We start from the raw sequence: 23815 nt of genomic DNA, 5'->3' as shown, positions 1-23815 counted from the left end.
TAATCTTATGAAGTGACGAGAATACTTTTTGTAAGCAAAAACAAACAAAAATTAAAGCTGCAAGCAGCATTTAGCGGGGTTCAAGCCTTTAAGGCCTTTAAGCACACAAGCATCAAAATACATTAAGTTTTATTTAGCAAGATTTTAAACACTGAAATAATTTAATTGGCTGTGGCGGCAATGTTTTTTGAGATAGGCAAATGTCCTCATAGACATACATGGGACCTTGGACCAAGACACTGCATACCAATTTTCAAGTCAATCGGACTAGAGGTCGGGTAGTTTTAGCCATTTTCATGTTTTTTTTGTGTTATAGCGCCACCAAGTGTTCAATCGTCGCCATTTTTTTATCGTAACCAAAGACTCAGACAATACACATGTGTACCAAGTTTGGTGTAGAGATCTCATTTCTTACTTGAGTTATAGCCATTTTAGTAAAATAGGCTCCTCCCACAACAGTCGTTTTCCGCCCCTTAGCGACCGTGAATAGAAATTTTAACTTTTTTTCGATTATTATTGATATTCAGACTCCAGAGAACATTTCTGCACTGGTTTGGTTCCGATCAAGCAAGAAACCTAGGACTAGTTTGCAAAAGTAGTTTTTTAACAAAATTCAAAATGGCGGAAAATTTGTCATGGCGCAAATGAAATCGGAGATACACATTTTGTTCCTCATGGACTCACCTTTCCAATGATATAAGACACTTGAGTGTTTAGACACTTGACTTTTTAGTGCACTTTAAAGGGATAGTTCACCCAAAATGAAAATTATGTCATTTTCTTTGTTCTGCTGAACACAAAAGAAGATATTTTGAAGAAAGTTTGTAACCAGGCTGCTTTGGGGGCACCATTGACTTCCATAGCAATCTTCCTATGTGTTCAACATAAAGAAATTTATACATGTTTGGAACAACTTGAGGGTGAGTAAATGATGACAGAATTTTCATTCTTGGTGAACTGTCCCTTTAAGCAGTCACTCTGAACCAGTAATCACTTTTTTTGAATTTCAAAAATGTACATTTTTTTCAATAAATTTTCTTAAATTATGACTATATTTACATGCAATTATTTGTCCCATTTTTATCTAAATTTTTTTTAAATGTCATACAATTTATATGACAGGATTATTTATGTATGATTAACATAGCCTAGCTAAATTATAAATTAATAATAACATTTATTAGGATATAATCTATTAATTAACCTGTCTAAAAAATAATAATTATGTCTCCCAAGCTCTGATAATGTATGGAATATTATATTAATATATTATCCATTTAAAAAAACTATAGGCCTATAACCTTAGAAGCACGGATGTGTCTGTCACATAGACCGGTCTGTCAGCGCTGTTGCTTTAAGTCAGACAGTCTGAGACACTGAAATGCTTCTCATAAAGTGTGCAGTTGGCCTGAACTTCATCATGAGTTACTGGTCAGACCCATTGATACCTTTTTGATATTCAGCTCTATATCTGGAGATCCTCTTGCGTTCAAACGGTGGACGCGACGCGAGCTCGACATGTTTTTAAAAAAACGCGCAAGTTCAGAGGCACAGCTCATGTTCTCGAGACTCCGCCGCTATGACAACAAAGCCGCTAAAACGCAATCACGCACAAATGAGCTCCTGTACTAGGCTACTTATTGTGAAATTGATTTCTTTATATTTGCTACCAGAAGGCTATTCTCCACACTCCACTATGTGTGGACCTAGATGTAAAATACGGAACAAATCGTGTCCCGTATTGGTTTGACAAGGGGACGAGCCATTTTGCTTGCAAATACAGGACGATTCTGTATTTTACTGGACGGGTGGCAACCCTACTCAGTTCTCACACAAAGTTCAAATTGACAATTGAGACCCACAAGTTCACTCAAACACTCAGTTCTGTTCACTACGTATCAGTAAAATGTTCGTGTGTGTGTGTGTGTGTGTGTGTGTGTGTGTGTGTGTGTGTGTGTGTGTGTGTGTGTGTGTGTGTGTGTGTGTGTGTGTGTGTGTGTGTGTGTGTGTGTGTTGAACTGTTGTACCAGTCTGTGGCAACGACAACTTTGATGTGATGACTTGCGATGACAAGATGAACAGCTGGGACAGGGCAATGAGATGTAAGAATGTCAGGGTAATCAACAGAAACAAGAGAGGTGGCCCAGAAAAACTCAGGAACTTTCTGGAACAAAATGGCGCAGCCCGGTTCAGCTCGCACGCGGCCTGGACTGAATGTCTGAATCACACAAAAATGTCTTTCAAAAACAAATCCGTCTCTTTAAAAATGCAAAAACACTCCAAAAGAAATAAATCACTCCTTCAAAAAAATATCGTTCAGTTCACAGACGCATTCTCGCGCACTAATAAGTGCACTTAATGGATTTGCAGGAAAAAAATCAATGTCTCTCGCCCTGACACCGTTCAAGACTCAGAAAGCAGCAGAACTCTCAAGAAAAAGCGTACTGTCAGGATAGCAACACAAACAAGTGTTATGAATGAAACTCACGGCTCCAGCAACTCTCTCTCTCTGTCTCTCTGTCTCTCTCTCTCTCTCTCTCCAACACTGTTCACCGTCCAATGACGCAATCGACCGATCTTCTGCCTTAACTACTTCTCATGTTTCACGAGATAATGTAAATGCACTAAACCCGCAAAACATAAGCTGCCCGTGCACTACTGTCCTATATTACAGATCCAAGGAGAAAAATGTTGGCTTCCTGTACAGCGATCATGGCGTGTCTGTCTCCCAACACCTCTCACTCCGATCTGCTTGGATCTCCCGCGGACACGGCAGAGACAGAGAAAACCCGTCAAAATAAAAGTCCCATAGAGAAAAATACCTCCGTTACACACACACACACACACACACACACACACACACACACACACACACACACACACACACACACACACACACACACACACACACACACACACACACACACACACACACACACACACACACACACACACACACACACACACACACACACACACACACACACACACACACACACACACACACACAATGTTTTTGAGTTATGTTATGGTGAAAATATCTTTCAATGGTCTATGAGCATGTTACATTTTTTTTAAATACACCACGTTCTAGTATTATTTACTATGATTTACCACATTGCTAGTAATTATGTGAAGTGTCAGTACAAATGAAGAGATAACCTCTGACAAAATATGATTGTGTTATAATAGTAATTGCTTTAGTGCAGAATACTTTTAAAAATAATTAACTTTTAAAGGGAAGTGAGCCAATAAGTGGTCTTCTGCTGCCCTCTGCTGGACATCCTACTTATTAATAAAGTCTTTTCACAGGTGCTTTGCAATAGACAAAATAAAATCAATTATATATCAAATTGTTCTTTCATGTTAATTCCATTATGCATGCTTATACACACACACACACACACACACACACACACACACACACACACACACACACACACACACACACACACACACACACACACACACACACACACACACACACACACACACACACACACACACACACACACACACACACACACACACACACACACTTTTTTAATGCTATGGTCTATAATCATTTGACATAGCTCTTTGTAACTATTAATCAGATTATTAAAAATGTATTCAGAAACATTGCACTACACACACACACACACACACACACACACACACACACACACACACACACACACACACACACACACACACATTTTGTTGTAGATACAGACATTTGAACTATATGATGTTGCAGTAAACAAAATGTTTCCTGTAAGTCTCCTTCAAAATTCATATTTCTCAATGTGAGACAATATTCTATAGTAATACTTAATAGATTAATTTTGACTAAATGTGATTGTAAATGTTAAAATAGTGATTTTTTTTAAAAGTCTAAATATGACTTATAGATCAATACTAGTGTGTAGTACAATAAAATGAACAGCGGGGGGCAGCAAACGACCACTTATTGGCTTAATATACCATTATTATCAAATGAACTCTGTAATTTCCCCCTTTTTAACTGTTATAGAGGCAAATATTGTCCGATCTGTCTGGAAATTCATAGGATACATGTTCTGACTTGTTTTTAAGTAGATCTGAACATTCATTGAATAGATATAGGCATTCGGGGACACTTGGTCAAGGCCACATCTTGAAATTACCCTGTTATAAGCATTCAGATGCAAAAGTTTAACTTTTTTTATATAATTATTGCTCAAAAGAGTCCAGAGAATTGTAATGCAGTGGTTTGGTTCCAAGTGGGCAAAAAACCTAGGACTAGTTTGCAAAAATAGTTTTTTAACAGAATTGTGAATATTTAAATAAAGATTTTATTGACAGTATTGGTTCTTGAGGCAAAGTTGTTCAGTATGAGAATATCTATCATAATATATGCATATTATGTGGATGTTTATAACCCCACCTGATTACAGAGATGGAAAATACCATTTACAGCCAATACAGGCAATTCACCATAGGGAATACATGGTTTTCAAAGCTTTTTAACAGTTATAGCGCCACATATGATCCAATCTCCATGAAACTTTGCACGCTTCTTCAGCATGTTATGTCACATATACATAAAAATGTTTGTGAAGTTTTGAGTTTTCCTTTAGGATTTATAGGCTTTTGAGTGTATTTTGTCCCGCCTCTTTTCTAAATGACCCTGTTATAGCCATCCAAATGCAAAAGTTCAACTTTTTTTCAATGATTATTGATCTAGAGTGTCCAGAGAATTGTCCTAGACTGGTTTGGTTCCGATCAGGCAAAAAACCAGGGACTAGTTCGCAAAAGTAGGTTTTTAACATAATTGCGAATATTTAATGAACGATTTGATTGACAGCAAGGGTTCTAAAGGCAAAGTTGTTCAGTATAAGGAGATCTATCAAATGATATGCATATTTCGTGGATGTGTGCAACACCACGTGATTACAGAGCCATAAAACTCGTTAGCGCCAACTAGTGGCCGATTTCTTTCAAAATTCTTACAGACCTCTAGGGCCATGAGTCAAACATGCCCATTGAGTTTCATTCCGATCGGCCTCCGTTAACCTTGTCTAATGGGTGCTTAAATTTCATTGGCTGTGGCGGCCATGTTTTTTGAGATACGCCAATATCCTCATAGACATACATGGTACCTTGGACCAAGACACTGCATACCAATTTTCAAGTCAATCGGACTAGCGGTCGGGTGGTTATAGCCATTTTCATGTTTTTTTCGTGTTATAGCGCCACCAAGTGTTCAATCGTCGCGATTTTTTTATCGTGACCAAAAACTTAGCCTTTACACATGTGTACCAAGTTTGGTAAAGATATCTCATTTTGTTCTTGAGTTATAGCTTTTTTAGTAAATAGGCTCCGCCTTGAACAAATATTTTTACGCTCCTTAACGACCGTGAATACAAATGTCTACTTTTTTTCGATAATTATTGATAATCAGACTCCAGTGAACATTTTGACACTGGTTTGGTTCCGATCGGCCAAAAAACCTAGGACTAGTTCGCAAAAGTAGGTTTTCGACAAAATCCAAAATGGCGGGAAAATTTGCATACCGGAAATGAAATCGATGAGGCACGTTTTGTTGGTCTTGAGCCAAAGATTCCAATGATATAAGACACTTGCATCTGGGACAAAGGGTTGTTGAGATTTAAGCAAAATAGTGATTTTTTTTTGTTTTTTGCGCTATAGCGCCACCTATTGGCCAATCGGGCTCATATTTTGATAACCTCTCCTCGATTTTTGTACTACCTTGTGGCCAAGTTTCAAGTCTCTAGCACTTACGGTTTGGGCTGCACGATGCGTTTTAGGTCTGAATAATAATAATAATAATTAAAGCTGCAAGCAGCATTTAGCGGGGTTCAAGCCTTTAAGGCCTTTAAGCACACAAGCATCAAAAGACATTACGTTTCATTTAGCAAGATTTTAAACACTGAAATAACAGATGGAAAAGTCCATTTACAGGCAATATTGGCAATTTACCATAGAAAACATATGGTTTTAAAAGGTTTTTAATAGTTATAGCGCCACCTATGGTCCGATCTCTATAAAACTTTCTATGCTTGTTAATGATGTTATGACACACATGCCCACCAATTTTCGTGAAGTTTTGAGTTTTCCCTTAGAATATATCAAATGATATGCATATTTCGTGGATGTGTGCAACACCACGTGATTACAGAGCCATAAAACTCATTAGCGCCAACTAGTGGCCGATTTCTTTCAAAATTCTTACCGACCTCTAGGGCCATGAGACTTGTCTAATAGGTGCTCAAATTTAATTGGCTGTGGCAGCCATGTTTTTTGAGATATGCCAATGTCCTCACAGACATACTTGGTACCTTGGACCTAGACACTGCATACCAATTTTCAAGTCAATCGGACTAGCGGTCGGGTGGTTAAAGCCATTTTCATGTTTTTTTACGTTATTGCGCCACCAAGAGTTAAATCGTCGCGATTTTTTTTATTGTGACCAAAGACTCAGCCTATACACATGTCTACCAAGTTTGGTAAAGATATCTCATTTTGTTCTTGAGTTATAGCTTTTTTAGTAAATAGGCTCCGCCCTGAACAACTATTTTTACGCTCCTTAACAACCGTGAATATAAATTTCGACTTTTTTTTGATAATTATTGATAAACTGACTCAAGAAAATTTTTTGACACTGGTTTGGTTCCGATCGGGCAAAAAACCTAGGACTTGTTTGCAAAAGTAGTTTTTTGACAAAATTAAAAATGGCGGAAAATCTATAATGGCGGAAATGAAATCGGAGATATACGTTTTGTTTGTCATGGACTCACCTTTCCAATGATATAAGACACTTGAGTCTACGTCATACGGTTTAGGAGTTATAAGCCATTTTGCGCTTTTGATTGCTGTAGCGCCACCTATTGTCCAATCGGGTTCATACTCTGACAACATTAGCCTCGATTTTCGTACTATCATCTGATGAAGTTTCAAGTCTCTAGCATTTACGCTTTGGTCTGCACGATCACAGTTTAAATATGATTGAACAATATTAGTTTAGAGGATAAGCCAATGAGTGGTCTTCTGCTGCCATCTGGTGGCAATTTTAGGTAATACGCCATAATATATTTGAGATAAATTAATTTGACAAAATGTGATTGTAAATATTGTAATAATGACTTTATAATGTGTAAATAGGAATTATAGAACATGATAAGTAAATAGTATGAAAAAAATGACTATTTATGCCCAGCAGGTGGCAGCAGAGAACCACTCATTGGCTCATTTTCATTTTAAATGTCTGTTTTTTAATGTCTTCAAACGTGCTTAACTCACATGCACATTTTGTTGGTGATATAAATATTTGAAATAAATGATGGGTAACAAATAGCTTATTCCAGGTCTTCCCCTTTAAAACATATTTTCAGGCATTATTTTAATTGTAATTTAATAATTATTGTAAAAACATTAATCAAATGAACAAATTAATTGATAAGCATTGACAAAATGTCATTTTCAATGCTATTATAATGTTTTTTTAGAGTTTATATATATGCTTAGTGGACAGAATGAACCAATTAGTGGTCTTCTGCTGCCCTCTGCTGGACATTCTACTTATTAATAAAGTCTTTTCACAGTTGCTTTGCAATAAACACTATAAAATCAGTTATATATCAAATTGGTCTTCCATGTTAATTCCATTATGCATGCTTATACACACACACACACACACACACACACACACACACACACACACACACACACACACACACACACACACACACACACACACACACACACACACACTTTTTTAATGCTATGGTCTATAATCATTTCACATAGCTCTTTGTAACTATTAATCAGATTATTAAAAATGTATTCAGAAACATAGGACTACACACACACACAATTTGTTGTAGATACAGACATTTGAACTATATGATGTTGCAGTAAACAAAATGTTTCCTGCAAGTCTCCTTCAAGATTCACATTTCTCAATGTGACAATTATTGTCAATGGTAATAGCTAATAGATTAATTTTGACTAAATGTGATTGTAAATGTTAAAATTGTGATTTTTTTTAAAGTCTGAATATGACTTATAGATCAATATTAGAGTGTAGTACAATAAAAAGAACAGCGGGGGGCAGCAAACGACCACTTATTGGCTTAATATACCATCATTTTCATAATTTTCAGCTTTTTAACTGTTATAGAGGCAAATATTGTCCTATCTGTCTGAAATTTTTCATGCTTGTTTAGAGGCATAGTACACATCTTCTGACTTGTTTTTAAGAATATCTGAGCATTCATTGAATAGATATAGGCATTTGGGGACACTTGGTCAAGGCCAGACACACACACACACACACACACACACACACTTTTTTAATGCTATGGTCTATAATCATTTAACATAGCTCTTTGTAACTATTTATCAGATTTTTAAAAATGTATTCAGAAACATAGGACTACACACACACATTTTGTTGTAGATACAGACATTTGAACTTTATGATGTTGCAGTAAACAAAATGTTTCCTGCCAGTCTCCTTCAAGATTCACATTTCTCAATGTGAAAATTGTCAATAGTAATACTTAATAGATTCATTTTAACTAAATGTGATTGCAAATGTTAAAATAGTGATTTATTTTAAGCTGAATATGACTTGTAGATCAATATTAGAGTGTAGTACAATAAAATGAACAGCGGGGGGCAGCAAACGACCACTTATTGGCTTAATATACCATTATTTTCATAATTTTCAGCTTTTTAACTGTTATAGAGGCAAATATTGTCCTATCTGTCTGAAATTTTTCATGCTTGTTTAGAGGCATAGTACACATGTTCTGACTTGTTTTTAAGAATATCTGAGCATTCATTGAATAGATATAGGCATTTGGGGACACTTGGTCAAGGCCACATCATGAAATAACCCTGTTATAGCCATTCAGATGCAAAAGTTTAACTTTTTTTTAAAATAACTATTGCTCTAAAGAGTCCAGAGAATTGTACTGCACTGGTTTGGTTCTGATCAGGTTGAAAAATCTATGACTAGTTTGCAAAAGTAGGTTATTAACATAATTGTGAATGTTTAAATAACGATTTGATAGACAGTATTGGTTCTTGAGGCAAAGTTGTTCAGTATGAGGAGATCTATCATAATTTATGCATATTATGTGGATGTTTTTAACCCCACCTGATTACAGAGATGGAAAATACCATTTACAGCCAATACAGGCATTTCACCATAGGATTACATGGTTTTCAAAGCTTTTTAACAGTTATAGCGCCACCTATAGTCCGATCTCCATGAAACTTTGCATGATTTTTCAGCATGTTATGTTACATATACATAACAATTTTCGTGAAGTTTTGAGTTTTCCTTTAGGATTTATAGGCTTTTGAGTGTATTTTGCTACGCCCCTCTTCTAAATGACCCTGTTATAGCCATCCAAAGGCAAAAGTTGGACTTTTTTTCGATAATTATTGATCTAGAGAGTCCAGAGAATTGTCCTATACTGGTTTGGTTCCGATCAGGCAAAAAACCAGGGACTAGTTTGCAAAAGTAGGTTTTAAACATAATCGCAAATATTTAATGAACAATTGGATTAACAGCAATGGTTCCAGAGGCAAAGTTGTTCAATATGAGGAGGTCTATCAAACGATATGCATATTTTGTGGATGTGTTCAACACCACGTGATTACAGTGCCATAAAACTTGTTAGCGCCAACTAGTGGCTGATTTCTTTCAAAATTCTTATAGACCTCTAAGGCCATAAGTCAAACATACCCATCGAGTTTCGTTCTGATCGGCCTCCGTTAACCTTGTCTAATAGGTGCTCAAATTTAATTGGCCTTGGCGGCCATGTTTTTTGAGATACGCCAATGTCCTCATAGACATACTTGGTACCTTGGACCAAGACACTGCATACCAATTTTCAAGTCAATCGGACTAGCGGTCGGGTGGTTATAGCCATTTTCATGTTTTTTTCGTGTTATAGCGCCACCAAGTGTTCAATCATCGCGGTTTTTTTATCGTGACCAAAAACGGAGCCCATACACATGTGTACCAAGTTTGGTGAAGATATCTCATTTTTTTCTTGAGTTATAGCCATTTTAGTAAAATAGGCTCCTCCCACAACATTCGTTTTCCGCCCCTTAGCAACCGTGAATAGAAATTTCAACTTTTTTTCGATAATTATTGATATTCAGACTCCAGAGAACATTTCTGCACTGGTTTGGTTCCGATCGGGCAAAAAACCTAGGACTAGTTCGCAAAAGTAGTTTTTTGACAAAATTCAAAATGGCGGAAAATCTATCATGGCGCAAATGAAATCGGAGATATACGTTTTGTTCGTCATAAACTCACCTTTCCAATGATATAAGACACTTGAGTCTACGACATACGATTTAGGAGTTATGAGCAGTTTCGCGCAATTGATTGCTATAGCGCCACCTATAGGCCAATCTGGCTCATAATTTGATAACCTCTCCTCGATTTGTTTACTACCATCTGACAAAGTTTCAAAGTTCCAGCCCTTACGGTTTGGGCTGCACGATGCGTTTTAGCGGAGAATAATAATAATAATTAAAGCTGCGAGCAGCATTTAGCGGGGTTCAAGCCTTTAAGGCCTTTAAGCACACAAGCATCAAAAGACATTAAGTTTTATTTAGCAAGATTTTAAACACTGAAATAATAGATGGAAAACTCAAATTACAGGCAATGTAGGCAATTTACCATAGGAAACATATGGTTTTTAACAATTATAGCGCCACCTATGGTCCGATCTCTATAAAGCTTTGTATGCTTGTTAAGGATCTAATGTCACACATGCCCACCAATTTTCGGGAAGTTTTGAGTTTTCCCTTAGAATTTATAGGCTATTGAGTGTGTTTTGCTACGTCCCTCTTCTAAATCACCCTGTTATAGTCATCTAAATGTAAAAGTTGAACTTTTTTTGATAATTATTGATCTAGAGAGTCCAGAGAATTGTCCTAGACTGGTTTGGTTCCGATCGGGCAAAAAACCAGGGACTAGTTTGCAAAAGTAGGTTTTTAACATTATTGCAAATATTTAATGAACAATTTGATTGACAGCAATGGTTATAGAGGCAAAGTTGTTCAATATGAGGAGATCTATCAATTGATATGCATATTTTGTGGATGTGTGCAACACCACGTGATTACAGAGCCATAAAACTCGTTAGCGCCAACTAGTGGCCGATTTCTTTCAAAATTCTTACATACCTCTAGGGCCATGAGTCAAACATACCCATTGAGTTTCGTTCTGATCGGCCTCCGTTAACCTTGTCTAATAGGTGCTCATATTTAATTGGCTGTGGCGGCCATGTTTTTTGAGATACGCCAATGTCCTCATAGACATACATGGTACCTTGGACCAAGACACTGCATACCCATTTTCAAGTCAATCGGACTAGCGGTCGGGTGGTTATAGCCATTTTCATGTTTTTTTCGTGTTATAGCGCCACCAAGTGTTCAATCGTCGCGATTTTTTTATCATGACCACAAATTGAGGTCTTACACATGTGTTCCAAGTTTGATGATGATATCTCATTTTGTTCTTGAGTTATAGCCATTTTAGTAAAATAGGCTCCTCCCACAACAATCGTTTTGCGCCCCTTAGCGACCGTGAATAGAAATTTCAACTTTTTTTCAATAATTATTGATAATCAGACTCCAGAGAACATTTCTGCACTGGTTTGGTTCCGATCAATCAAAAAACCTAGGACTAGTTTGAAAAAGTAGTTTTTTGACAAAATTCAAAATGGCGGAAAATCTATCATGGCGGAAATGAAATCGGAGATATACGTTGTGTTCGTCATAGACTCACCTTTCCAATGATATAAGACACTTGAGTCTACGACATAGGGTTTAGGAGTTATGAGCCATTTCACGCTTTTGATTGCTGTAGCGCCACCTATTGGCCAATCGGGTTCATTCTCTGACAACATTAGCCTCGATTTTTGTACCACCATCTGATAAAGTTTCAAGTCTCTAGCATTTACGCTTTGGTCTGCACGATCACAGTTTAAATATGATTGAACAATATTAGTTTAGAGGATAAGCCAATGAGTGGTCTTCTGCTGCCATCTGGTGGCAATTTTAGGTAATACGCCATAATATATTTGAAATAAATTAATTTGACAAAATATAATTGTAAATATTGTAATAGTGACTTTATAATGTCTAAATAGGAATTATAGAACATGATAAGTAAATAGTATGACAAAATGACCATTTAAGCCCAGCAGGTGGCAGCAGAGAACCACTCATTGGCTCATTTTCATTTTAAATGTCTGTTTTTCATTTAATGGGCACATTTCCAAGTTAATGTCTTCAAACATGCTTAGCTCAAATGTACATTTTGTTGGAGATATAGATATTTGAAATAAATGATGGGTAACAAATAGCTTATTACAGGTTTTCCCCTTTAAAATATATTTTCAGGCATTATTTTAATTGTAATTTAATAATTATTGTAAAAACATTAATCAAATGAACAAATTAATTGATAAACATTGACAAAATGTCATTTGCAACATTTATTATAATGATTTTATAAAGTTTAAATATGCTTAGTAAGCAGAATGAACCAATGAGTGGTCTTCTGCTGCCATCTGGTGGCAATTTTAGGTAATAAGTTTTTAACATAATTGTGAATAAATAAATAACAATTTGATTGACAGTATTGGTTCTTGAGGCAAAGTTGTTCAGTATGAGGAGATCTATCATAATTTCTGCATATTATGTGGATGTTTTTACCCCACCTGATTACAGAGATGGAAAATACCATTTACAGCCAATACAGGCAATTCACCATAGGGAATACATGGTTTTCCAAGCTTTTTAACAGTTATAGCGCCACATATGGTCCGATCTCCATGAAACTCTGCATGCTTCTTCAGCATTTTATGTCACATATACATAACAAGTTTCGTGAAGTTTTGAGTTTTCCTTTAGGATTTATAGGCTTTTGAGTGTATTTAGCTACGCCCCTCTTCTAAATGACCCTGTTATAGCCATCTAAATGCAAAAGTTCAACTTTTTTTCGATAATTATTGATCTAGAGAGTCCAGAGAATTGTTCTAGACTAGTTTGGTTCCAATCGGGCAAAAATCCAGGGACTAGTTTGAAAAAGTAGTTTTTAAACATAATTGCAAATATTTAATGAACGGTTTGATTGACAGATATGCTTCTAGAGGCAAAGTTGTTCAGCATGAGGAGACCTATCATATGATATGTATATTTGGTTGATGTGTGCAACACCACGTGATTACAGAGCCATAAAACTCGTTAGCGCCAACTAGTGGCCGATTTCTTTCAAAATTCTTACAGACCTCTAGGGCCGTGAGTCAAAGATGCCCACCAAGTTTCATTCCGATCGGCCTCCGTTAACCTTGTCTTAGAGGTGCTCTTAGAGGTGCTCAAATTTCATTAGCCGATAGCAGCCATGTTTTTTGAGATACGCCAATGTACTCATAGACATGCATGGTACCTTGGACCAAGACACTGCATACCAATTTTCAAGTCAATCGGACTAGCGGTCGGGTGGTTATAGCCATTTTCATGTTTTTTTCGTGTTATAGCGCCACCAAGTGTTCAATCGTCGCGATTTTTTTATCGTGACCAAAAACTCAGCCCATACACATGTGTACCAAGTTTGGTAAAGATATCTAATTTTTTTCTTGAGTTATAGCCATTTTAGTAAAATAGGCTCCTCCCACAACATTCGTTTTCCGCCCCTTTGCGACCGTGAATCAAAATTTCTACTTTTTTTCAATAATTATTGATATTCAGATTCCAGAGAACATTTCTGCACTGGTTTGGTTCCGATCGGGCAAAAATCCAGGGACTAGTTCGCAAAAGTAGTTTTTTGACATAATTCAAAATGGCGGAAAATCTATTATGACGGAAATGAAATCGGAGATATACGTTTTGTTCGTCAGGGACTCACCTTTCCAATGATATAAGACAATTGAGTGTACGACATACGGTTTAGGAGTTATGAGCAGTTTCGCGCAATTGATTGCTATAGCGCCACCTATAGGCCAATCTGGCTCATAATTTGATAACCTCTCCTCGATTTTTGTACTACCATCTGACAAAGTTTCAAAGCTCCAGCACTTACGGTTTGGGCTGCACGATGCGTTTTATGGCAGAATAATAATAATAATAATAATAATAATAAAAATCAGCACAAATACAATAGGTGTTCAGCACTTCGTGCTTGAACCCCTAATTAAAGCTGCAAGCAGCATTTAGCGGGGTTCAAGCCTTTAAGGCCTTTAAGCACACAAACATCAAAAGACATTAATTTTTATTTAGCAAGATTTTAAACACTGAAATAATAGATGGAAAATACCATTTACAGTCAATACAGGCAATTTACAATAGGAAATACGTGGTTTTAAAAGGCTTTTAACAGTTATAGCGTCACCTATGGTCCGATTTCCATAAAACTTTGCATGCTTGTTAAAGATGTTATCTTACATATGCAAAAACAATTTTCGTGAAGTTTTGAGTTTTCCCTTAGAATTTATAGGCTTTTGAGTGTATGTTGCCACACCTCTTTTCTAAATGACCCTGTAATAGCCATTCAAATGCAAAAGTTCAACTTTTTTTCAATAATTATTGATCTAGAGAGTCCAGAGAATTATCCTAGACTAGTTTGGTTCCAATCGGGCAAAAAACCAGGGACTAGTTCGCAAAAGTAGGTTTTGAACATACTCAGGAATATTTAATGAACATATTAATTGACAGCAACAGTTCTAGAGAAAAAGTTGTTTGGTATGAGGAGATCTATCAAATGATATGCATATTTCGTGGATGTGTGCAACACCACGTGATTACAGAGCCGTAAAACTCGTTAGCGCCAACTAGTGGCCGATTTCTTTCAAAATTCTTACAGACCTCTAGGGCCATGAGACTTGTCTAATAGGTGCTCAAATTTAATTGGCTGTGGCAGCCATGTTTTTTAAGATACGCCAATGTCCTCATAGACATACTTGGTACCTTGGACCAAGACACTGCATACCAATTTTCAAGTCAATCGGACCAGCGGTCAGGTGGTTAAAGCCATTTTGATGTTTTTTCACGTTATTGTGCCACCAAGTGTTAAATCGTCGCGATTTTTTTATCGTGACCAAAGACTCAGCCTATACACATGTGTACCAAGTTTGGTGAAGATATCTCATTTTGTTCCTGAGTTATAGCCCTTTTAGTAAATAGGCTCCCCCCTGAACGATTATTTTTACGCTCCTTAACAACCGTGAATATAAATTTCGACTTTTTTTGATAATTATTGATAATCTGACTCCAGAGAACATTTTGACACTGGTTTGGTTCCGATCCGGCAAAAAACCTAGGACTAGTTTGCAAAAGTAGTTGTTTGACAAAATGCAAAATGGCGGAAAATCTATCATGGCGGAAATGAAATCGGAGATATACGTTTTATTCGTCATGGACTCAACTTTCCAATGATATAAGACACTTGAGTCTACGACATACGGTTTAGGAGTTATGAGCCATTTCGCCCTTTTGATTGCTGTAGCGCCACCTATTGGCCAATCAAGTTCATACTCTGACAACATTAGCCTCGATTTTTGTACTACCATCTGATAAAGTTTCAAGTCTCTAGCATTTACGCTTTGGTCTGCACGATCACAGTTTAAATATGATTGAACAATATTAGTTTAGAGGATAAGCCAATGAGTGGTCTTCTGCTGCCATCTGGTGGCAATTTTAGGTAATACGCCATAATATATTTGAAATAAATTAATTTGACAAAATGTAATTGTAAATATTGTAATAGTGACTTTATAATGTCTAAATAGGAATTATAGAACATGATAAGTAAATAGAATGACAAAATGACCATTTAAGCCCAGCAGGTGGCAGCAGAGAACCACTCATTGGCTCATTTTCATTTTAAATGTCTGTTTTTCATTTAATTGGCACATTTTCCAAGTTAATGTCTTCAGACGTGCTTAACTCACATGCACATTTTGTTGGAGATATAGATATTTGAAATAAATGATGGGTAACAAATAGCTTATTCCAGGTTTTCCCCTTTAAAACATATTTTCAGGCATTATTTTAATTGTAATTTAATAATTATTGTAAAAACATTAATCAAATGAACAAATTAATTGATAAACATTGACAAAATGTCATTTGCAACATTTATTATAATGATTTTATAAAGTTTAAATATGCTTAGTAAGCAGAATGAACCAATGAGTGGTCTTCTGCTGCCATCTGGTGGCAATTTTAGGTAATACGTTTTTAACATAATTGTGAATAAATAAATAACAATTTGATTGACAGTATTGGTTCTTGAGGCAAAGTTGTTCAGTATGAAGAGTTCTATCATAATTTCTGCACATTATGTGGATGTTTTTTACCCCACCTGATTACAGAGATAGAAAATACCATTTACAGCCAATACAGGCAATTCACCATAGGGAATACATGGTTTTCAAAGCTTTTTAACAGTTATAGCGCAACCTATGGTCCGATCTCCATAAAACTTTGCATGCTTCTTCAGCATGTTATGTCACATATACATAACAATTTTCGTGAAGTTTTGAGTTTTCCTTTAGGATTTATAAGCTGTATAGTGTATTTTGCTACGCCCCTCTTCTAAATGACCCTGTTATAGCCATCCAAATGCAAAAGTTCAATTTTTTTTCAATAATTATTAATCTAGAGAGTCCAGAGAATTGTCCTAGACTGGTTTGGTTCCGATCAGGCAAAAATCCAGGGACTAGTTCGCAAAAGTAGGTTTTAAACATAATTGCAAATATTTAATGAACGCTTTGATTGACAGCAATGCTTCTAGAGGCAAAGTTATTCAGCATGAGGAGACCTATCATATGATATGTATATTTGGTTTATGTGTGCAACACCACGTGATTACAGGGCCATAAAACTCGTTAGCGCCAACTAGAGGCCGATTTCTTTCAAAATTCTTACAGACCTCTAGGGCCATGAGTCAAACATGCTCACCGAGTTTCATTCCGATCGGCCTCCGTTAACCTTGTCTTAGAGGTGCTCAAACTTCATTAGCCGATAGCGGCCATGTTTTTTGAGATACGCCAATGTCCTCATAGACATATATGGTACCTTGGACCAAGACACTGCATACCAATTTTCAAGTCAATTGGACTAGCGGTCGGGTGGTTATAGCCATTTTCATGTTTTTTTTGTGTTATAGCGCCACCAAGTGTTCAATCGTCGCGATTGTTTTATCGTGACCAAAGACTCAGCCCATACACATGTGTACCAAGTTTGGTAAAGATATCTCATTTTGTTCTTGAGTTATAGCCATTTTAGTAAAATAGGCTCCTCCCACAACATTCGTTTTCCGCACCTTAGCAACCGTGAATCGAAATTTCAACTTTTTTTCGATAATTATTGATATTCAGACTCCAGAGAACATTTCTGCACTGGTTTGGTTCCGATCGGGTTAAAATCCAGGGACTAGTTCGCAAAAGTAGTTTTTCAACAAAATTCAAAATGACGGAAAAATTTGCCTACCGGAAATGAAATCGGAGATATACATTATTTACGTCAGGTATTCAGCTTTCCAATGATATAAGACACTTGAGTCTATGACTTACGGTTTAGGAGTTATGAGCAGTTTCGCGCAATTGATTGCTATAGCGCCACCTATAGGCCAATTTGGCTCATAATTTGATAACCTCTCCTCGATTTTTGGGCTACCATCTGACAAAGTTTCAATGCTCCAGCCTTTACGGTTTGGGCTGCACGATGCGTTTTAGCGGAGAATAATAATAATAAAAACCCTTACAATTACAATAGGGTTTCAGCACTTCGTGCTTGAACCCCTAATTAAAGCTGCAAGCAGCATTTATCGGGGTTCAAGCAGTTAAGGCCTTTAAGCACAAAAGCATCAAAAGACATTCAGTTTTATTTAGCAAGCATTTAACAACTGCCATCATAGATGAAAAAGTCAATTTACAGCCTATACAGGCAGTTTACCATAGGAAATATATGGTTTTAAAGCGTTTTTACAGTTATAGCACCTTTTGCCTGAGTCTTCTTATAGTCTTGCCTGATCTCCACCACTTTTATTAGTAGTACTCAAAGTGTGCCCATACTGTATATATGTGGAGGGAGTTTGATTGACAGGCGATCTGACTAATCATAATCCGCCATTTTGTCCAACAAAGCAGTCAGGAAAGTTAGTAGATTAACATAGGAGGAATTAAATTTGAAAAACAAAGTGTACTGACGTCTTAGCACTTTAAAACAACATTCCTTTTATGTTCATTCATGTTTATTTTAATGATATAAATTAACTAGAAGGAAGAGATGATCGGTTCACAAGCAGCTTTAACTGAGCCTCGAGTCTACAGCAATCTATCAGACACATTAAAGAGTCACAAAATGGCATTTATTTTTTAAATGTCTCTAAAAATTGACTACATTTGAAAGGTGATACTTTGTTTCATATCAAAAGTACTTGTCTGTCAGCACGCAGTCTTTTCTCTGATCCGCAATGTATTTTTCACTGCGTGAGAACTTGGTGTGGTTTGAGAGTGGCGTCGCTTGTCAGACATAGCAACAGTAACTAAAGTGGGCTGGTCTTTGCGAACGGTCATTGACAGTATGGACGGGGATTCGCCAGTCCCAATTCAAAACAAATTTCATCACAATCCATCATTGTTTGTTTCAAACATGTGAGAGCATCAAAATGATCCATGGGTGAAATTGATTGGATTTAATTTATTTTTTTGTCAGTTCCTATCATAATTTTAACATTTTGGCGTTATTGTTTAGCTATTTACCTATGTTTACAAATTTCATTTGTTTTTTTGTTGTTGTCTCGGTCAGACTAACAGCTTTGAAGATAACCACAATTTTTTAAAGCTCTAAATGACACTTACAAAAACCATAAGGCGAAACCTGGCATGTTTGGTATTGTTGGACTCGGCAAGGATTCTTAGGAGGTCTCTCCTGTGAAAAAAACACGGGCTTGAAACTTCTAAGGCTCCTTCAAGGCATTGTGCCAATGACGTATACTTGCTCGGAACTGCACCTAAGAATTTCACCTACTGTTGCACTTGTGCATATGGTAGAGTGACAATAAAGTGATTTGACAAAGACACTGCATGCCAATTTTCAGTAAACTAACGCCCGTTTCACACATACTCCGTCTGCAGTGCGTATGCGGTGCGTGTTGCGGTGCGTATGCGGTGCAGGAGCAGCACGCGCTGTTGTGCTTTCATATATGCTGTGTTTGCAGCGTGCAACTGATCCGCGGTTGTATACCACAAACACAGCATTTATTCATTATTATTTTCATTTCAAATCCAAAAGTTGTTACTGAACATGGCTTGTCAGAATTAAAATTCTCTTTGTTTACACTTTCATAGATGTCACGTTTTAACGTAGTACATTTAAACAACGTTTTATTCAATTCATTACTTTATATTTATATAGCCTATATAACTTTATATAGCCTATACTTTAGCTCACACAAGTGGAAAAACATTGAAATATAACTTATAGCCTATAAACATTTTAAATTAGAAACTTACAATAGAAACCAGGGACTAGTTTGCAAAAGTAGGTTTTGGACAAAATTCGACATAGCAGAAAATTTTCCCTGCCTACATCCAAATCGGAGATAGCCATTTTGTCTGCCTTGAGCCAAGGATTCCAACGATATAAGACACTTGATCCTGGGACAAACAGTCTAAGAGTTATGAGCAATTTTGGACTTTTGGTTGCTGTAGCGCCACCTATGGGCCATTCGGGGTCATACTCTGATAGGTTGTCCCCAAACTGAGGCCTACCATCTGGCCAGGTTTCATGTCTCTAGGCCTTACGGTTTGGCCTGCACGATGCGTTTTACGAATCCTTACAATTACAATAGGGTTTCAGCATTTCATGCTTGAACCCCTAATAAGAATGAAGGCTTTTTGCCAGTTATAGCGCCACCTATGGTCCGATCTCCATGAAACTCTGCATGCTTCCTCGCCATGTTCTGACACATATGCTCATCAATTTTGGTGAAGTTCTGAGTTTTCATTTGGGATGTATAGGCTTTTTAGTGTATTTTGCCACGCCCCTTTTCTAAATGACCCTGTTACAGCCACCCAAATACCAAAGTTCAACTTTTTTTTGATAATTATAGATCGAGAGAGTCCAGAGAATTGTCCTAGACTGGTTCGGTTCCGATCGGGCGAAAAACCAGGGACTAGTTCGCAAAAGTAGGTTTTGGACAAAATTCGACATAGCAGAAAATTTTCCCTGCCTACATCCAAATCGGAGATAGCCATTTTGTCTGCCTTGAGCCAAGGATTCCAACGATATAAGACACTTGATCCTGGGACAAACAGTCTAAGAGTTATGAGCAATTTTGGACTTTTGGTTGCTGTAGCGCCACCTATGGGCCATTCGGGGTCATACTCTTGTAGGTTGTCCCCAAACTGAGGCCTACCATCTGGCCAGGTTTCATGTCTCTAGGCCTTACGGTTTGGCCTGCACGATGCGTTTTACGAATCCTTACAATTACAATAGGGTTTCAGCATTTCATGCTTGAACCCCTAATAAGAATGAAGGCTTTTTGCCAGTTATAGCGCCACCTATGGTCCGATCTCCATGAAACTCTGCATGCTTCCTCGCCATGTTCTGACACATATGCTCATCAATTTTGGTGAAGTTCTGAGTTTTCATTTGGGATGTATAGGCTTTTTAGTGTATTTTGCCACGCCCCTTTTCTAAATGACCCTGTTACAGCCACCCAAATACCAAAGTTCAACTTTTTTTTGATAATTATAGATCGAGAGAGTCCAGAGAATTGTCCTAGACTGGTTCGGTTCCGATCGGGCGAAAAACCAGGGACTAGTTCGCAAAAGTAGGTTTTGGACAAAATTCGACATAGCAGAAAATTTTCCCTGCCTACATCCAAATCGGAGATAGCCATTTTGTCTGCCTTGAGCCAAGGATTCCAACGATATAAGACACTTGATCCTGGGACAAACAGTCTAAGAGTTATGAGCAATTTTGGACTTTTGGTTGCTGTAGCGCCACCTATGGGCCATTCGGGGTCATACTCTGATAGGTTGTCCCCAAACTGAGGCCTACCATCTGGCCAGGTTTCATGTCTCTAGGCCTTACGGTTTGGCCTGCACGATGCGTTTTACGAATCCTTACAATTACAATAGGGTTTCAGCATTTCATGCTTGAACCCCTAATAAGAATGAAGGCTTTTTGCCAGTTATAGCGCCACCTATGGTCCGATCTCCATGAAACTCTGCATGCTTCCTCGCCATGTTCTGACACATATGCTCATCAATTTTGGTGAAGTTCTGAGTTTTCATTTGGGATGTATAGGCTTTTTAGTGTATTTTGCCACGCCCCTTTTCTAAATGACCCTGTTACAGCCACCCAAATACCAAAGTTCAACTTTTTTTTGATAATTATAGATCGAGAGAGTCCAGAGAATTGTCCTAGACTGGTTCGGTTCCGATCGGGCGAAAAACCAGGGACTAGTTCGCAAAAGTAGGTTTTGGACAAAATTCGACATAGCAGAAAATTTTCCCTGCCTACATCCAAATCGGAGATAGCCATTTTGTCTGCCTTGAGCCAAGGATTCCAACGATATAAGACACTTGATCCTGGGACAAACAGTCTAAGAGTTATGAGCAATTTTGGACTTTTGGTTGCTGTAGCGCCACCTATGGGCCATTCGGGGTCATACTCTGATAGGTTGTCCCCAAACTGAGGCCTACCATCTGGCCAGGTTTCATGTCTCTAGGCCTTACGGTTTGGCCTGCACGATGCGTTTTACGAATCCTTACAATTACAATAGGGTTTCAGCATTTCATGCTTGAACCCCTAATAAGAATGAAGGCTTTTTGCCAGTTATAGCGCCACCTATGGTCCGATCTCCATGAAACTCTGCATGCTTCCTCGCCATGTTCTGACACATATGCTCATCAATTTTGGTGAAGTTCTGAGTTTTCATTTGGGATGTATAGGCTTTTTAGTGTATTTTGCCACGCCCCTTTTCTAAATGACCCTGTTACAGCCACCCAAATACCAAAGTTCAACTTTTTTTTGATAATTATAGATCGAGAGAGTCCAGAGAATTGTCCTAGACTGGTTCGGTTCCGATCGGGCGAAAAACCAGGGACTAGTTCGCAAAAGTAGGTTTTGGACAAAATTCGACATAGCAGAAAATTTTCCCTGCCTACATCCAAATCGGAGATAGCCATTTTGTCTGCCTTGAGCCAAGGATTCCAACGATATAAGACACTTGATCCTGGGACAAACAGTCTAAGAGTTATGAGCAATTTTGGACTTTTGGTTGCTGTAGCGCCACCTATGGGCCATTCGGGGTCATACTCTGATAGGTTGTCCCCAAACTGAGGCCTACCATCTGGCCAGGTTTCATGTCTCTAGGCCTTACGGTTTGGCCTGCACGATGCGTTTTACGAATCCTTACAATTACAATAGGGTTTCAGCATTTCATGCTTGAACCCCTAATAAGAATGAAGGCTTTTTGCCAGTTATAGCGCCACCTATGGTCCGATCTCCATGAAACTCTGCATGCTTCCTCGCCATGTTCTGACACATATGCTCATCAATTTTGGTGAAGTTCTGAGTTTTCATTTGGGATGTATAGGCTTTTTAGTGTATTTTGCCACGCCCCTTTTCTAAATGACCCTGTTACAGCCACCCAAATACCAAAGTTCAACTTTTTTTTGATAATTATAGATCGAGAGAGTCCAGAGAATTGTCCTAGACTGGTTCGGTTCCGATCGGGCGAAAAACCAGGGACTAGTTCGCAAAAGTAGGTTTTGGACAAAATTCGACATAGCAGAAAATTTTCCCTGCCTACATCCAAATCGGAGATAGCCATTTTGTCTGCCTTGAGCCAAGGATTCCAACGATATAAGACACTTGATCCTGGGACAAACAGTCTAAGAGTTATGAGCAATTTTGGACTTTTGGTTGCTGTAGCGCCACCTATGGGCCATTCGGGGTCATACTCTGATAGGTTGTCCCCAAACTGAGGCCTACCATCTGGCCAGGTTTCATGTCTCTAGGCCTTACGGTTTGGCCTGCACGATGCGTTTTACGAATCCTTACAATTACAATAGGGTTTCAGCATTTCATGCTTGAACCCCTAATAAGAATGAAGGCTTTTTGCCAGTTATAGCGCCACCTATGGTCCGATCTCCATGAAACTCTGCATGCTTCCTCGCCATGTTCTTACACATATGCTCATCAATTTTGGTGAAGTTCTGAGTTTTCATTTGGGATGTATAGGCTTTTTAGTGTATTTTGCCACGCCCCTTTTCTAAATGACCCTGTTACAGCCACCCAAATACCAAAGTTCAACTTTTTTTTGATAATTATAGATCGAGAGAGTCCAGAGAATTGTCCTAGACTGGTTCGGTTCCGATCGGGCGAAAAACCAGGGACTAGTTCGCAAAAGTAGGTTTTGGACAAAATTCGACATAGCAGAAAATTTTCCCTGCCTACATCCAAATCGGAGATAGCCATTTTGTCTGCCTTGAGCCAAGGATTCCAACGATATAAGACACTTGATCCTGGGACAAACAGTCTAAGAGTTATGAGCAATTTTGGACTTTTGGTTGCTGTAGCGCCACCTATGGGCCATTCGGGGTCATACTCTGATAGGTTGTCCCCAAACTGAGGCCTACCATCTGGCCAGGTTTCATGTCTCTAGGCCTTACGGTTTGGCCTGCACGATGCGTTTTACGAATCCTTACAATTACAATAGGGTTTCAGCATTTCATGCTTGAACCCCTAATAAGAATGAAGGCTTTTTGCCAGTTAT

General features: G+C 37.8%; 1 protein-coding gene across 1 annotated transcript in view; it reads right to left on the bottom strand.

Annotated features, from left to right (window-relative positions):
* The window catches only part of LOC307144076 (uncharacterized protein), a 57294-nt gene that overhangs the window by 3432 nt on the left and 30047 nt on the right, over positions 1-23815 (bottom strand). The window lies entirely within an intron of this gene.

This window comes from Gobio gobio (assembly GCF_949357685.1).
Source record: "Gobio gobio genome assembly, chromosome: 20".
In the NCBI taxonomy this organism is placed as follows: domain Eukaryota; kingdom Metazoa; phylum Chordata; class Actinopteri; order Cypriniformes; family Gobionidae; genus Gobio; species Gobio gobio.
Note: the sequence above shows the minus strand (reverse complement) of the source record. Positions and strands in the feature narration are given on the sequence as shown.